The sequence below is a fragment of the Pimephales promelas genome, chromosome 10, assembly GCF_988280905.1.
Source record: "Pimephales promelas chromosome 10, fPimPro1.hap1.1, whole genome shotgun sequence".
In the NCBI taxonomy this organism is placed as follows: Eukaryota; Metazoa; Chordata; class Actinopteri; order Cypriniformes; family Leuciscidae; genus Pimephales; species Pimephales promelas.
The window spans coordinates 7495183-7513305 of NC_142778.1; the positions used below are offsets into that span (position 1 = coordinate 7495183).

At 38.8% G+C, this 18123-nt stretch overlaps 1 protein-coding gene across 1 annotated transcript in view; it reads right to left on the bottom strand.

The window, feature by feature from the left end:
- Positions 1–16941, bottom strand: part of veph1 (ventricular zone expressed PH domain-containing 1) — a 118511-nt gene extending 101570 nt beyond the window's left edge. The window contains exon 1 of the mRNA XM_089135359.1: positions 16812–16941. The gene's annotated coding sequence lies outside the window, so the exon portion shown is untranslated. The remainder of the gene's footprint in view (positions 1–16811) is intronic.
- Positions 16942–18123: the final 1182 nt, after the last annotated feature.

Here is an 18123-nt window from a genome sequence, read left to right on the forward strand (position 1 = left end):
TACTGCTATCTCCAGGATGAAAGTGCAAGATCCAGAATATTCTGTTGCCAGAGATTCCATTTTCAGTGAATACTGACGAGACTCGGCAAATGGACAAAAAGCTGGCAATGAAAATAAAAACTTAAAAAGAAAATGTCCCTGTTTTGGGCCTCTTGTTTGTTCTAACATCAGTCACCAATTCAAACGGATCATAGGTCCTGCCAATCAGAAGGCACTCTGGGGCAGACAGCCAATGGTATGTGACAGTCTTTGAAAAGGCAACAGCACAGCTGCACTTCACACCCCGTCCTCTCATTCCAGATCTGAGCATTGCTAGGATACCACAGCAAAAACGCTCACAGACCCAGACAACTAATACATAAATACCCAGCTAACAAAAATATGTTCTAAAAATGTTTTTCAAACGTTCCCATTAAGAAGAAGAAAAAAAACTTCACTGCACGTTTAAAACGTGAAATTGAAAAAAAAAAAATTGAATCCTTTTTCTTGGTTATGCAAACATTATAGGTCCCAAGCTCTGATGGCCACTGAGTCTGGTCTACTGGGGGCGCCAGGCATCATGTGCTACCAGAGGCCTCACCCAGCCTGCCTGCCACCAGATCCTTCTCAGGGCGGATGAGACTAGTATGCAGTGTGGTGGATCCACCACTGATTGTCAGGGGGCGAGCAGCCAGCATCCCAAGACCTACGGTCTCAAGCCTACCAGCCTCATCGCCCTCAAGCCTGCCAACCTCAGCACTGTCTGTCCCGGAGGTTGATCCATTGTCCACAGAGCTCTCTGTGTATGTAACAATCATTTGCTGTGTTTAGCCTGCCCACACCTTTCCTGATTCCCCCGAGGCGGCAACATATGGGGAGGCCGCTTCTGAACTCTCTGTATCCCCTGACAGGCCACAGAGGCTGACAAGTAACTCCCTGCCTGCCTTGTTATGACCATGGTGATCTTCCTAGTAATCTCTTATAGCCATAAAGGCCATTACTGATATCGCATTCCGTTTCATCTCAACCAGAGTGGCTGTTCCAGGTTCTCCTGTCTCGTCTGCTACACTGTGGTGGTCTCCAGTTCCACCTGATCTTCCCTGGTGGTCTTTTGCTCTGCCATGATGGTCCTGATTGCTGGTCACCAGCCCTGTCTGCAATGGTCTTCTGCTCCACCATGGGGATTATCAGACCCATCTACTCTTTTGAGGTGGTCTTCTGTTACGCTGTGTGAATCTTCAGTCCCGTCTGCACTGCTGTGGGGGTCATCTCCTCCACCATGGGTATCTTTAGTCCCATCTGCTCTGATGTGGTGGTCCCTACCAGCGATCCCTGGCTGCCCACTTGGCCTGCTCCTGCTTGTTATCTTAAGCATGTTTGCAACTGGGTGTATATAGCCCTTTAGTTTAACTTGTTCTCTGTCAGTTGTTGAATGTGATGTCCCCTTTTTTACGTTTGTGACTCGACCTTCGGCGTCTTCCTAGCGTCAGGAAGACTTTGGTGGCACGGGATCCAGCGTGATCTTGGGCCTGGGTCCCCGAAGAAGGGGGCTGCCTGCGACAGCCAGCCGAGCTCGAGCTTTGGCTCGCTCTCTTGGTTGATGATGCTGAGAATCTGGCGGCTGAGGCGGCGGGGAGGCTGTTTTCCGGGCAGGCGGCTGTTTCCTAGAGCACCCTGACACGGAACTCGAGCGTCGAGGGATGAAGTGCCGAATAGCCTGCAACGTCTTCTGGGCCTTCGAAAAATGCTCAACAAACCCATCAACAGCCTGTCCGAAGAGCCCGGAAGGAGACACAGGAGCTTTGTCAGCGTCCTTCATATCTGACAGTGTCTCTCAACAATGGTGAGAGACACTGCCATTTTCCTCCTGATGGCCTGAGCGAAGGACTCAGTGGCTCGCAGAGCTAGATCTGTGGCGCTTATCAAGTCCGTAAAGCTGTCAGTGTCCATGCCTCGTCCAAGGAATGTAGAAGGTTGGTTTGGTGGATTTGCAGCACTGCCATGGTGTGGAGTGCTGAAGCGGCCTGGCCAGCGGCGATGTGAACGCGACTGACGAAGGCGGAAATAGTTCGGCAGACTTTAGAGGGCAAGGCGGCCTTAGAACGCCATCCATTGGAGGGTGGGAAAAGATGCGTTGCGATCACTTCCTCGACCGGAGGAATGGAAACATAGCCCTTGTCCTTCGCACCGTCCACAATGGAGAGGGTTGAAGACACAAGACAATTGCAGCCTGGCCAAAAAAGGAGCAGAGATCCAGCGATGTGAAGACTTCGCCGAAGAGATGAATATCAAGGTGCGTCATTTTGAGCTCTGGCTTGTATAGGCATTCGTGCGGGACGTGACGACAACGTCACGAGCAGTCCCTCGATAGGTTGCAGTAGAGCAGCTAATAGGCGCACGAGCTACCTCGCCTAGGCCTGCTCGCTGCAGCAAATGGGTTTTAAATTAATAAAAAATTATAAGGATAATTTTTGGCTTTAGCATTCTCGAGAAAAGAGGTTATCCCGTAAGAGTTTCAAGTTATTATGTGTTTTTCGACTAAATATGACTATGTTGTCAAAATGGCCCCCGTTACACAGATCTCAGTAAACAATTAAAATTGCTGTTATGAATGCCACGCTAGTAGTAAACTACGTGCCTATAGACTGAACATCTAATAGGCATGAGCATTACTTCACCATTTTTGTAGTTTACACAGAACTATTAGTTTTAAATCTTGCACTTTAAAATTCATTTTCAAAAGTTAATATTCAGCCCCCCAAAACGATGGGCTCTAGTTTGCCAGCCTCGACTCAAAGCTGAGAAAATACATATTGTAATTGAGATTTAAGACAATTTAATTTAGTTTTATGGTGGTATGAATGTGACTGTAAAAATGTGACCAGAATGGTTTTTGACAACAGCCAATCAGAAATCAATTGACCAAGAAAAGCTTGAGCATCTTTGTGGTAATTGGTCTTTGTTTGAATAGGCCTTTAATGTTTGAGTTGGTTTTATAAGTCTGTAATGAATGGTCTCTCAAATAGCTGTAAAAACACACACACAAAAAAAGCAAAAGCAAAAACTATCATTAAAGCACAAACACATAACACCTTAATTTGTATGTATCGCTGTATGTGTTGGACACAAAGCAGGTCACTGGGTCTGGTCTCTTAAACAATCACCCAGTTACAATTAATCTCCAGGTTACGGCTCAGCAATCTCAGGAATGCAGTGTTTAAAAACACGCTTCAGTTCACACATGCATGCACTAGAAGGAAACACAAAATGCCTTTACACATGGTTGTTCAAACTGATGATGTATAACTGATATTTAAAAGTTGACTCATGACTTTTTTAACCCTGTAAATCTTGACATATAAAAGAATAAGTAAATAAATAATAATAGAAATGTTGAAAAAATTGGAAAAGATTATTAAAATGTGCATGTGTTTTTTGAGTATCACACTGATATCAGTGATACATCAGGCTTTTGTGGCTTATATGTTTTTTATGATATAGCCTAGTAAAACTCATACTCAAGGAAAAAACAACAAGAAAAACTCAGAACCCCAAACTAAGCAGACAAATGCAAATAGGTGCAGTTGCTGATATTTAATTATATGGCCAAAAAGTAAGATGAAATTCTGTTAGCTTGTATTGTAAATCAATTAGATCTTATATATAACACAATATAAAAGACAATATATAGGACTACTTAAATAAAATGCATATAATTTTTTTTTATTTACTCTTTACCTCACAATAAAGTTTTAGTAAGATTATGTTTAAATGCTTAATTTTATGATCAAAGCTGAGTGTTTTTTTATTGTGGAGAGCAAAACAAATGCAATGCAATACAATGATTATTGAGAGATGTACAAAATAAATGTTCTTCAAAAGCCTAATCTATATTCGATACTCATTTTAACATGATTTTTTTTAAAAAATAAATAAAAAATAAAACAAACCCCAGGGTAATCAAGTAAGTTTCTTCAGTCTGATATTTAACAATGAAAAAAATATTTAGTAGTGCAGAGGTTGTAACTTGGCTCTACTTTACGTCACAAACACTAAATTGCAACTTATACAAAGATCGTGTAACCGGCCTCTAAAAAAAACCCCACAAGTTACAACACCCTACCTCCCCCCTAGCATCTCTCCAGCAAGTGAGGAACCACTCAGCAAGGCCAAAGAAAATACACAATTAACTCTTGAGAATGTAGAAAGGCAGAGCATGTTACGTTAAGGACCATGGATTGGGAGTTTGACCTTTATAAAGATCACTAACTAAATGTAACCAGTCTTTTCTTTGAGGGAGAGAGATTGACAGAGTCTAACATTGAGTCTTTTGTATTTTTGCCCTCTTTCTCCTCCACTGCATGATCACACACAGCCCCCATATGAAGAGTCTCAGGCTACCAAAAGTAGATAGAAGTACATCCATATGACCATCCCAATAGCTTTTCACTTGGTCTCTTTCCATCCCGCCCTTCTCTCCACAGTCGCACACACCAGAGTCTGTTCATAACAAGGTTTGTGTGTGCTGTCCCAGACAGGGTGGGAGTGGGTTTCCCTCCAGGCCCAGTCAAAGAGAGGCTTTGTGTGGCAGGGATGAGGGTGGGAGCAAAGTGCCCATTCATACATTCCTTTACCTTCACAATCAAAACAATGCAGCCCGCCAAATAGACGTCCTTGAAATTACACCCCTCAAGGTCAGATATTTGGAGCAGAACTGTAGCCGAGGTCATCCAAACTGTTAATGTTGCACCCAATAGATTCCATAAAACATCCTACCTTTGGGTATTTAAGTTTCTTGCATAAAGAAAAAATATAATAAAGTCTTTTTTAGGACCATTTCTTTAATTTTTTAAAAAACAAATAAGAATAAATTAAAGGCAATTCAAAATTTACTACATTACAATTATGTAAAAACATTATAATAACTGGCTCACAGTCCTGTAATGAGAATGAGTTGAATTGGGATAATCAAAATAATGTCACAATGAAGAAAAAAAAGTATCCTTATGGGTGTTAACTTCCAATCAGGATTTTTTGGGGCTACTGCTGCTGTGGCTTTCACTAAGGATGCTCACTTCCATTCGTTTAGTGAAGATCCAACCTAGGTGTCACCTAGGTGTCCAGGACTAAACGTGCTTCCGACACAAATTTCCAGGATTATCTTCCCACTGAATATTCTGAGCATGAGAACAAGCCAGTGGTATCTACAATGGCTAGTGGTTCTGGTGAGGGTTCACATCATTCTATGGGACTGTTCAACCCCTGGTGGATGGCACATTGGAATTTATTTGGATGGCAGTGGCCCATCTTGGCCTAGATAGATGCTCTACACATCCTGTTTGGTCTGTTGTGTTTATTTGGCAGACCTTCACCTATGGATTTTTTTTTCTATGCCTGCATCTGCAGTCTTCATTGCAGAAATTTTGAGTGCCCTCAAAAGGACCAGGTATGGTCAAAAGTCATTCCAAGATTCCTCACACTCTGGCTTTAATGGCAGAATTATCAGCCCATTCTCACCCCCAAGGCGTCACTTCACTGACGCCTTGGGAAGCATTTGGACATGCTTCAATATCTGACGCTTTAGGCGCCCTTTAGCGTCAGTTAGATGACGCCCTAGGATCGCGTGTACCCTACCCCCACCCCACACCTTAACCTAACCGCGTCCTCTAACTGACGCTTTCCTTTAGCGTCAGTTAGATGACGCCGTAGGATCGCGTCATGTAAGTGACGCTAAAGGGCGCCTAAAACGTCAAATATTGAAGCATGGTCAAAGGTGACGCCTTGGGGTGAGAATGCGTTGGAATTATTGGAGTGCGGAGTGCACCTGAAGTCAAACAGCTGGTTGCTGCACTGGTGATGTTACCAGACGAAACACTGCAGGGGAACATCCAATGCCCTTGTTCTCCTTGTGGAATCTACCCATCATTACAGGATATCTTTTTGGTCACAATGTATTTGAGGTGGTGGAAAGACACAAGCTGGCTGAAGCTGACTGCGACCACTTAGCAGCTAACATGTTAAAATTCACAATATCGATATATCGCAATATCTATAAAATTTAAGGAGATTATGAAATTAAGATTATGTCTGTACTATACTGTACAATTAAATACAACAGTTGCTGAGTCTGTGATCTCAACACTTTACCTCAGAGCATCCATTAACTGAATGAATTGAGAATATCACCTGAAAATCTGACAACCTCAGCAATTTTCATTCAAGCAGCTGATTTCTGTAAATTATTGTAAAACTAAATGTACATTGCAGCACAGGGTGAAGTCATTTACGATGATTTGAGACAAATCTAATGTAAATTTAATATAAAACTATGTACAGTAAATGGCGCGGCAGGATTTTGAACAAGAGACGTTGCTGGGCGCCGCGGACAGACGCAGAATACACTCGAAGAGAAAATGCGTTTGAATTTTAAAGACATGTCGCTGCGCTTCTCGTCCGATGTGTGATCTCCTTTAAAGTGCTGTTTTCTTTTGAGAAGCGTCTTTTTGTATGATAGGTGTCAACGGGTGCAGCCACCTGAGAGGTCAACCAGGTACTCGCGCTGGATTATTTATGTTATCATTACAGTCCTATTCATTTTAAACATCTGGCAATATAGCGGTATTGTCAATACCGATATATTGCCACACTCTAAATGAACACGATGTCGACATTTCATGCTTTGAATTTCATGATTATCGTCAACACCCAGACTGATCTCATGAAGTAGCGTGTGTATGACACGCCAATTCGTATTTCCATTTTTGTCGTGCTATCAACACACATAATCGCTTTTCAGTGCGTTTATGAACGCTATTGACTTAACGTTATTACAGTATATATAAATATATGACTTATCTCAACCCCATCCCTAAACCTAACCGTCACTGGGGTTAATGGCATTTGACTGTTCCCTTACCATCCTAGGATAGCTAAAAGATAGCTCCCCAGATGTAGATCTACATTTTGCTTCGTTTCGCTCTGACAATTGAAGGCGTGTACAGACACGCGGAATCACTCGGACATTAATGGCGTAGACATACACACATACACGCAGATAGCTCAAAATGCATAGACATAACATGCCACTTGACTCGAAAGTGACGTTTACGCAAAAGTCATGATGTCATGTTGCAACACCGGTATATTGCGAAACCCCTAATTTGTATTAGGGTTGCGCAGTTTCAAACGTGATATTCGCACAGTGCATTCAAACAGCAAACGGAATGCAGCTTTCCATTATAGTGATGGCTTGAAGCAAAAAAATCCTGAGGAATTTGTTATCACAAAAGGGTTTCAAACTCAAAATAAAAATAACAGTGCAGAGATAGGAGTTTTCTGTGAAAATAAATGCAGCATTTTATATCACAAAGGAAGTATTGAGTGTGGACAGAAAAAACGGCCTGGACATTCCCCCAATGTATGATAATGATGTCTGTTGGGGTGAAATTGCCACAGATTTATATGATATAAAGACAAATAAAGAGTCCAACTACATGTTTTGTATGTGTCTGTCACAGAAGAATCTATTGGATCAGATAAATCATGACTGATATATTTGTAAGGTATGCTGATGGTGCAAATGTGGGTAACGCTTCCTTTTACAGTACAGTTCTTACAGTGTACAGTGTACTTACCTAGAAAGTACTGGCTAATATAAGGTAAGTACATGGAACAGGGGTAGGTTCAGGGTTAGTACTAGTTATTACCTAGTAATTGTATTTACTAAAATAAGTACATAGTATTTGCATGGGTAACTGGACTGTAAAAGGAAGCCTTACCCAAATGCGAACATGGGCCAAACCGCTGGTGTTGAGAGTGAACAATCCGAAACTGATAGACATCACAGTATGGCTCACAGGCTGGAGCTGGGACTTCTTGGGGTTTTGAAAGAGGTGAGTTTAGTGAGATGTGTAAATGATACCTTGTACTCGATTTGGAAAACCAACCATTTCAGCCCAAAGAGCCACAGATTACTTACGATAGTTTGTGAAGAACTTGAATCTACGTTCAAACCAAAGCCAGTGATAGAACATGTTCAGTGCCTCATATAGACAGGGTACTGAAGGTCTTCCTGAAAGGAGAAGACGATCTTGTGAGCCAAATTGGGCAATATGCAGCTGTTGCCATTCACGTGGAGAATTTGGCCCAAACCAGTCACAATGCTGACATTGCTGGTGGAGGGGAACAGGTTGTCAAAACCATGACGTTTGTTGCATTTTGGAATATCCTAACTGATGTGCTGGATGAGATAGCAACATCAAGTCAGACTCTAGAGAAGGCAGACCTAGCAAGAGCTGTTGCTGCAGTTTGACCAGTCTTGAATAGATGAAAACCTACCTGGAAACTTTCATCATAGAGTGTCTGGAAAATCAAACTCCTGGTGCTCATTCCACAACATTTCAGGGCATTGACTTGAGATAGGAATGAGAGAGTCTGATGGACAATCTGTGACAACAGATGGAGCATACATGTTCAGCCTGTGGGAAACACCTTCATGCTAAATTAGATAACCTGCTTGGAGTTGACAAAGATTAAAATGCACAAGCTGTGATGCCAGCATTTGCAGTGTTCAACCATGACAAGTGAGTGAACTGATGACAGAAAACAACTTGCCCTATTGAACAGCAACAAGGAGCTGAAGGTCTTCACAGAGAGAAGCTTGTTCAATCTGAATGTCAAGTTGAAGAAATGCTGGGGAATAAATAAGCTTGAAAGGTCAAGTGTCTAATGATCTTCATGCCATGTCCAACCTGGACCTGTACCAGACACTGCTGCTGAAGCAACCCTACAGGGAGAAGATTCATAAAACATTCTTCATCTTGTTCAAATTCTTCTTGTTCTGCCAATCAGCTCTGCCAACTGAGAAAGAGTCTTCAGTGCCCAAAATAATATAAAATCAGAAGTCCGCAGAAGTTTCTTCCACTGCGTCCCACGCCTTTCAGACCTAATCTGAAGGATTACTAATTTAATAGTCAATTCAATCCACATGCAACCATAAAGAATAATTCAGACAGATAAAGTACACTTTGTCAAATTTTTTGGGTCGCACTTAAGATTAGGGTCCAATTCTCACTATACACTATGACTTTCACCTCATTAAACTCCTAATTACTACTTATTAATAGTTAATAAGGTAGTTCTTAAAGCTGCAGTAGGGAGTTTTGAGAGAACGTTGACTTACTGTAGTCTAAAAATTTGAAGAAACATTGTCGTTTCTACGTGACAGATTAAGAAAGTTGATGTTATGTTTTAGGTTATGTGGCATTGTAATTGTTTCTGTATCATTAAGTGCCAAAATCAATCCTTCTCTTACTTTTTAAAATCACTTTCATTTTTGTATTTTGTCTGATGATTCAATTATCCCCTATGCCATCCTCTTTACTGATGCTTAGTGATTTTTGCACTCTTTAGCTACGGCAGTTAACCGTTTACTTCCGGCTGCCGTTGCCGTTCTATCAGCAGCTGTTTTTGTTAGAAGTATTGGTGCTTCAGCACCAATTCAGTACTGAAATTTTGAAAATGTGACGACACCAGCATTTCTGTAGTACCGGTAGAACCTACGCTATCTCACGACCAATTCGTACTAATTCGACACATGATTAAAAAGTGTCTAATTCGTACTAATTCGTACGACCTCACTCATTTATATAAACTCACATGATGGTTGGGTTTAGGGGCGGGGTAAGGGGTAGGTCATTCGTACGAATTCATACGAATTGGCCAATTCGTAAAATATTTAGCAAAATCGTACTAATTCGTACGAGTGAGGTCGTACGAAGTAGACACTTTTTAATCATGCGTCGATTTCGTACGATTTGGTCGTGAGATCGGGTTGGTAGAACAGAGTATATTTGGTACCCGCTAATAGGCAGTGGTAGAATGTAACGAAGTACAAATACTTTGTTACTTTACTTAAGTACACTTTTCACGTATCTTTACTTTACTTAAGAAGAATAAATAGTGCATACTTTTTACTTTTACTTCGTTACATTTTGCAGCAATTATTATACTTTCTACTCCACTACATTTCTACAACTTCTGTTACATTTTCATTACATTTTCTGATCAGTTTTTCCCCTGCCAAAACGTAATCTGACCGTCCGTTCGTTGCACGTTTGTCTCACCAGTGATGTTTGGTTGCCATAGATACATCAACTAAATGCGTCTCGCACGCAGTGTGTTTATCGTGCTATTTATACACGAAAATTAGTTTTTACGTGCATAGGAAACGCACCGTGTGTAATATACGTTTGGTTAGGATTATATGGCAAGCCAAGAGGTTCAGAATTACACCATAAATGAATCGCGTTTTCTGCCAAACATAGTTATTAACATAAGGTAAGGATAAGCATGATGTGTAGCTATATTGCCTTATTGCAAGCTTGTTTCAGAAATGGTGACAACATTTTTTCCCCATCATTATTGAACATCATTATAGGAGTATTAGTTTGAACGAGATAGAATTAAATGTTTTATTAATCATTAGAAAATAGACATTAAGAAAATAAATTATGCAAGCATTTTTACTTTTAATACCTAAAGTACATTTAAAATCAGGTACTTTTTACTTAAGTATGGTTGTCATTGTATTACTTCTACTTTTACTAAAGTAAATATTTATCTGGTTATTTGTACTTTTACTGAAGTACTAAGATTCAGTACTTCCTCCACCACTGCTAATAGGTAACTGCTTTTTAAGTCACTTTTGTGTTTATCTAATAGCAGGGCTCCAGACTAACTAAAGACTATTTAAATATGAATCCTGCATGTTCTGCGTGTCTCGGTGAGTATAAATGGCACAGAAGCGCGGTTTCACCACATACACACACACACTTACTCTGAAGCATGCGTGACGCTCCCAGTGTATTATGTACTAGTAATGATTTGATGATTTTTTTTTTCTTTTTCAAATTGGTACAGAGAACTGTAGAATTCGAACAGTACTGGTATCGAGTAGTGGAATTTTGGTATCGTTACATCCCTAGCTCAGATACAGGTCCAATCTTTGCACAATACACAGCTGCTGCAGGACCACATGGCCAAGTTGGATCTCTCAGTGAACAGGGTAAAGAACTCTCTGTCTCCTGCACAATCCACCACGTTCATCTGGATGACTATCAGTTCGATCACAATGCAGGCCTCTCTCCGTCTCAGACAACGGATATCCTAAACCTTCTTGCCCAGTTTCATTTGGGAGCATCCCTATAGTATAAGTATAGGGTGTTACTGAGAATGATCAGAATGCTGATGACAGCCTCCACTGTAATTCCCCTGGGATTACTTCATTTGTGACTCCTGCAGGTCTGGAACAAATTCTTCTGGTTGGATTCATCCCGTCTCGGTTATGGGTCTGGCTTCTGGGACCAACTCCTTCACTCACACTGTTCTTAACATTACACAATTTAGTGTAACCTTGACAACACAAGTAAAACACATTTACAAGACTTTATTATTAAATCAGTTTATTTCCCAGTAGTGATCTGACTGAGAGTTTAGCATTTTGACTATGACACTTTTACATGAGATAAGAACACTTTTTTTATCATTTCTTTGGTGAAGAAACAGTGAGTTTGCGATATATTTCCTCCTCCGCTAAAAAATCTAGCCGGTTTATGCTTTAGCCATTTATGAATTTATAATTTTAGGAAAAATGTAGGTAAATGATGGAAGAACCCTTAGCAAATATTTGTCTTTATCAAAATATATAGGCTAAGTTCTAACAGGCCTGTCACTTACCTGATTTTTATAAAATCTTCAATTGCAATTTAACCAGTTGAGTAACCAGCAAAATACCGGACGAGAATCCATGAACAGCATTATATATAACCGTTTTCTAAGGCTGCAAGATGTATTAAAAACATTTACATACCATACCACAGCATAGTGGTATTGTGAATTTACAAAGGCTGGGATTTAATTAGGCTAAATAAATATATGGCCTGCGGGTTTAATCAGTCAATGACATCACTTTTTTCTATAAAGCCCATTTAGTTTGAATTCATTTTTTAGTAAATTCAAATAATGCAAACTATTTTATGTTTTGTTATCTTAAACCCCGAAATGTCAGGTGTCTCAACTGTCCGAACAAATGACTGAGAAAACTATTTAAAATGGTGTCTGTCTTAATAATAAAAGCATTTTATTTAAAAAGTATAATAATTTGAATAATTTAAGGTTTGAAACATTTAAGCACATTTTTACAGCCCTAATTTCTCATTTCCATGCAAACATGAACAGGCACGTGTTGATTTTGCGAGTTTTTCCCTTTCACACATTTTCGTTGCAAAGTGGGTCACACACACTGGCATAAGAGCAATGTTTGCATTTACATTATCTCATTATGCAGATGCTGCAGAAAAGTGTCAGGAAGACATGCACTGAACTACACAGGAACTCAAAAAAGGAGAACATTATAATTTGCTAAATATGCTCATGAAGGAATCAGCATTAACAGCCAACACAGATTTTGCATTATTTATGGCCTTCAGTACTGCAGCTGCTGTGGACGAGTTTATGCACGAACAATGCTGGAACCTTTAAGCAACTCATATACTGCACATGAAGTGGATAAAACGCATACACGTGATTTGCAATGACCTTTCTCTCATTCCATCACACACATCCATAGAACACTACCATGGCTAAACAGACCATTTCTAACAGATATGGGAAAATGTGGAATTCCGAACAAACACACACAATGCTACAGTACATGAACGACTCAAGATTCTCTATAGCTTCGTAACCTCTACATATTGATGTCTGTTATTGAAAGGAAAGAGTGCAGTGCATATTTACATATTCATCTAAATTCAGCGTGGGTGGTGCCAGGATAGTATTTTGGTAATAGGTATATCAAACTTCTTTACCCCTAAGGCCGTGTGTCCAACAAAGCGTTTTTAGCCAGCTGAAAACGCCAGACGCTCTGCTGAAGACGGCGACCTTTGGGCGCTTGAGAGCGTTTTGGCAGCGCAGCATTTTTTCCATTGAGAAGTTTCGTTGCTATGATATAGAATAGATGCAGGACAGTTTATTAGTAACTGATTTCGCACATAATTTGTTTCATATAATTTTTTTTTTCATTTGTTTTTTTCAGTTAGCTTTGCTGGTTGATGTTGTACGAAAGAATGTTGTGACAGTTGGTTGGTGTGGTATTAGTCCCGCCCCTCCTCCACTGCGATTGGACAGTTGGGTAAGAAGTGACAGTGATAAGCACTGTGTTTTATCCAAAGTTGAACATTCTTCAACTCTCGGCGACCAGTACAAAACGGTGGGTGCTCGACGCTTTAGCGTGAAAAGAACGCTCAGCGCCTCGTTACGCTCATGGCGTTTAAAAAACGCGGCGCTCGCATTGAAAACAATTGAAAACGTACGCCAGGTGCATGGAAAAACGCTTTGGTGGACACACGGCCTAAGAATGAAAAAGAACTTTGGTGTGAATCGGGACCTTTAAGCAGTTTAACAAGCCTGAACAAAACAGATCAGCTCTGTCTAGAGCCATCACTAAAAATTCAAAGGGGCCAACAACTAATTATATATTAGGTGTGGGCCCCCTCAATGTAGGATATGCTACAGTATGCTATTGGTCCGCCCTCATCAGAAAACTCATGTGTTTTGGCCGTTCATTTACACGACAACAGCATTTTGGGGCCTGAAAACGCAAACTTTTGAAAACGGGATTCAAATTGCAAGTTTTTGAAAACTATAGCATAATCATCCTTGCGTAAACTACAAAAACGTTGATATAATGCGCATGCGTAGGTGTTCAGTCTATAGACTCATAGTGTTTCTTTACAAAGTGACATCACCAACTACAACAACAATGTCGTCTGTACGTGAAACCGCAAGGGAAAAAGTCCATCATTGTCGCGTAAACGTACTCTAAGAGTGAATACCCTAAATTATTACAGTTTTAATGGAATACTTGTTTCTGAAGGGTCTAATTGCACAATGCAGTGGTCAGATACTATGTCCTAATATTCATCGACCATGGCAATGCTATCTTATTTCACATCAGGGCTCTCAAGTGTCACCCATTGAGCTTGACAGTCAGCCATTTTGGTCTTTTGTCACGCACTCCCGCCAAACATTGTATTTCTCATTTGGAAAAACTATTTATAATGTATTTAAAATTCTTTCATCATTTACTCACCCTTAAGTTGTTCCAAACCTCTATGCGTTTTTTTTGTTCTGCTGAACACAAATGAAGATATTTGGAAGAATGTTTTAATCAAATCTCAATCCACATTGACTTCCATAGTAGGAAAAAATACATACTATGGTAGTCAATGAGGATTGAGATCTGTTTGATTAAAACATTCTTGTTATCTCAAAACTTCCTTGTTATTGCGAAAAACTGCTTTTATTGAAACCAAGGCCAGAAAACGACAGGATCTCAGAAGTGGAGACTTGTGACGTCACAGGGCAGCGAAAGACCGCCTTTGCAGAAGAATATCAACGCCTACGTCTACATCACTGCGTCTTTGGCTCCGCCCACTGTAGCGTTAGTGAATAGGGACATGAGAACGAGAAAAGATTGATACAATTCCATCGCCTTCCAAATTATCCTAATGCTAGGAAAGTGTTTGTTTGTTTTTTCAACAATGTGAATGTCTCAGCAGTGCCTTATTTGTTAGTAGGGGTGTATCGACACACTCATGTCACGATCCGATACATATCACGATACTGAACTCACAATACCATATTATTGCGATATCCCAAGACATTGAAAGAAGACCATTTTTTTTACCGTTTACTAAAATGCTACATTTTCCATTGGGGGTGTAAATGAACACCAAAATAAAGGTCTACATGATTATGAATATACAGAATTATTTTAGAAGAATATGCTTGCACATATTTAAAATAACCGCCATCTTTGACGTTACGGGTTTTCCTTATATAGGAAGTGGCATGTCTCTATATAAATTGTCTCTGATTATACACAATACATAATGTCACTATCCACGATATTGTTGCATTTCTTTATTGCGACACCAAATTTTGTTACACCCCTATATGTTTGTATTCGGTAGTCTACATTTAACTGTGGATTATTTTGGAAAATTTCGGCGCAGGCTTTGCAATCTCATTCAAAGATTCAGATCAGTCCGATTTGTGTGCCAGTGGATTCTCTGGAAAATACATTGGTATTGTGATACATCACCATTTTACCAATGTCCCCAGGCGTGCATATCCCATTTTCATGATAAATACAGTACTTAGGCCTACTATATATGATGTTTTTCCAAAATAAACTAAATTGTTGGGCATATCAGTAATGACTCTCTCTAATAGTTTTAATAGTTTTTTTTTCAATTATTAAATTTATTTTAACAATTATAATAAAGATTTTTAGTGTGATCCTCAAGTTAATGTTCACTCTGTTATTTTTGACTACTTTCCCTTCACATGAAAGTTGGAAAAGTTAAATGGCATCATATCATAAAGTAGCAATTGGATCACCTCCTTGGATGGCAAACTACTTTATTTTAATTCAACAATATTATTTTACCTGTCAATTTTTTTTTTTTTTTTTTTTTTTACAAATTGTATGATGTGGTCAACCTCAATAAGTCCACTCTGTTAAGGAAAGTATCAATAATTTTATTTTTTGATAAACCTTGTTAACCTACCTATGTTAGCTTCTACCTGATAACCTATGTTAGCCTACCTACTGTATGATAACCTATGTTAGCTTCTTTTTTCTCAGACATGCTGCAATGGCTCGGCTGATTTTAGGTGAGAATGTCCACTCTGTTAGCGTACACCCAGTTAAATCAGAGCACTTTAATGAGTAATTTAGTCATTTATGTAAGTTGAAGAAGTTCTTCAAATTTTTTACATATGGTTTCAATCAAAGTCCATTTCAAACAAAAGTAATGTTGTGAGAGATAGGAAATCATCCATCCATCAATTGTATACCTGTCCACCTTTTTTCTATTTTGTCCACCCTGTAAGGAAGTTTGTTTGTTTTTACAATACTGTCATAAAAAAACAATAAATAAATAAATACTACTTTTTCAGTGACAATTAAAATGTATTGTAGAACCAATAGTGTAGTATTTTAAAAAGTAAACAGAAAAGTATTCTAAGCATTTGTATCTTAAAACAAAATCTTAAATGATCATAATACATATATTTCCTCATAATCTATTAACTGTTAAGTTTATAAAGGAAAAAGAGCTTGTCAACCAATATTTAAACAATGTCCATAAACTAGAATCATACGTATTTTAAACTGTTGTACTGTTCATTTGTTCCTAACAGGGTGGACATTTTTGGTCTATCATTAATTAAATGTATTTAATGGTTTACCCGAACTTGACCAATATTATTTTCTAATGTTTTACTTCACCCATGGCATCACGAATGGTAGCTTTATTGTGAACATCATACAATTTAGAAAATCTATGACCCCGTTACATATCACTCAAGCCACTTTAGACATCAACATGTCCACAGCGAAAAGTAACGTTAGTGTTAAAGCTATAATAATCTTATAATCCAAATCTGCCAAACAAACAACTTAAATTTGCTGAAAAATATAGTGTATTGTGATCATTTGCACGTGACTGTGTATTCAGAGTGAACGCATGTTGGTGAACGCGACCACCGCAATTAAACAGACCAAATTTGAACACATCGATATACATAAATTCATTGAATCTTATTTGTGGATTCACTGAAAAGAATTTGTTATTGCTAGCGTAAGGATGCTGTGTTTCTCGCACACCCCTGATTAACTTTTACTGGGGAAAGCTGATGTCAAAACACATTTCCTCAAGCATCATATATGAGCAAAAGCAGGCTCTCGAAATACACTCACTCACCCCTTTTCTGTCCACCAATCCGTGTCTTTGCAGCTGATGTGAAAACAAAAATGCGAAATGTTGGATTTCTGAATAATCCACTGCGAGATGCTCGCTGTTTATACCAACTTCTCCCACAGGACGCAGTTTTATTTCCAGTCATTTGAGAGCTGGTGGCCCTTTCGCCACCGTGTGGTCAGAGCTGGTGTTACATTTAGCAACAGGTGCATTTCTGACCCCCAGGGTGCCACCAGGGGCGCGTGCGGATCCCAGGGCCGTTAAATAGGACGTTTTTCAACTTAATAAATAAGTAAATAATATTTGTACTTATATAAATAAATAAATAATAAATGGATACATGAACTAAAAAAAAAACTTTTAATAAAATATAAATAAACAAATAAGTTTGTTTAAAAACAAGAAAATTTATAAAATATTATTAAAAAAAATTAATACATTTGAAATAAATAAAACATGATTAAATAAATACAAATAGTAGGCTAAACAGAAAAAAAAATGTAGAGTAAAAAGCACAGCAAACGTAAACATGAACGTATAAATAAATAAATAATAAATTTCATTAAAAATAAATGAAATAAAATACATCTCACCGTACACTACAGTGAGGAGAAAAACATATGCAATGATGTAATGTAATAGAAACTAAATATTTTATCAATTTTCAACAGTATTATCTATAGCCTAAAATACAGTATATCTGCCTTTTAAAGGAGTAGTTCACTTTAAAAAAAAAAAAACTTTTGCTGATAATTTACTCAACCCCATGTCATCCAAGATGTCCATGTCATTCTTTCTTCAGTCGAAAAGAAATTAAGGTTTTTGATGAAAACATTCCAGGATTTTTCTCCATATAATGGACTTCAATGGGAACTAAACTGCAAACTTCAGTGCAAACTGGGCTCAAAGGGCTTTAAACGATTCCAGATGATAAATAAGGGTCTTATCAAGCGAAACGTTCGCTCATTTAAAAAAAAAAATAAAGTTCAAATCTTTTTTCATGTCATTTGGTTCATTCAACGAACGAAATGAACGAGTTGACTCTGGAAAAGATTTGTTCATTTTGATGAACGAGTTTGAAAAGGAGAGTCACGAATGTGCATCTCAGAACAGAGCAAGGCGAGCATTTGAGCTTATAAAACTTTTAAAAAAATTTTTTTTTTTTTTTAAATGAGCGATCGTTTCGCTTGATAAGGCCCTTTATTCATCGTCTGAAATCGTTTAAAGCTCTTTGTTTCAGTGCATTTGCAGTTTGCACTGAAAATGTCTTTTGGACCTTGAACCGTTTGGTTCCCATTGAAGTCCATTATATGGA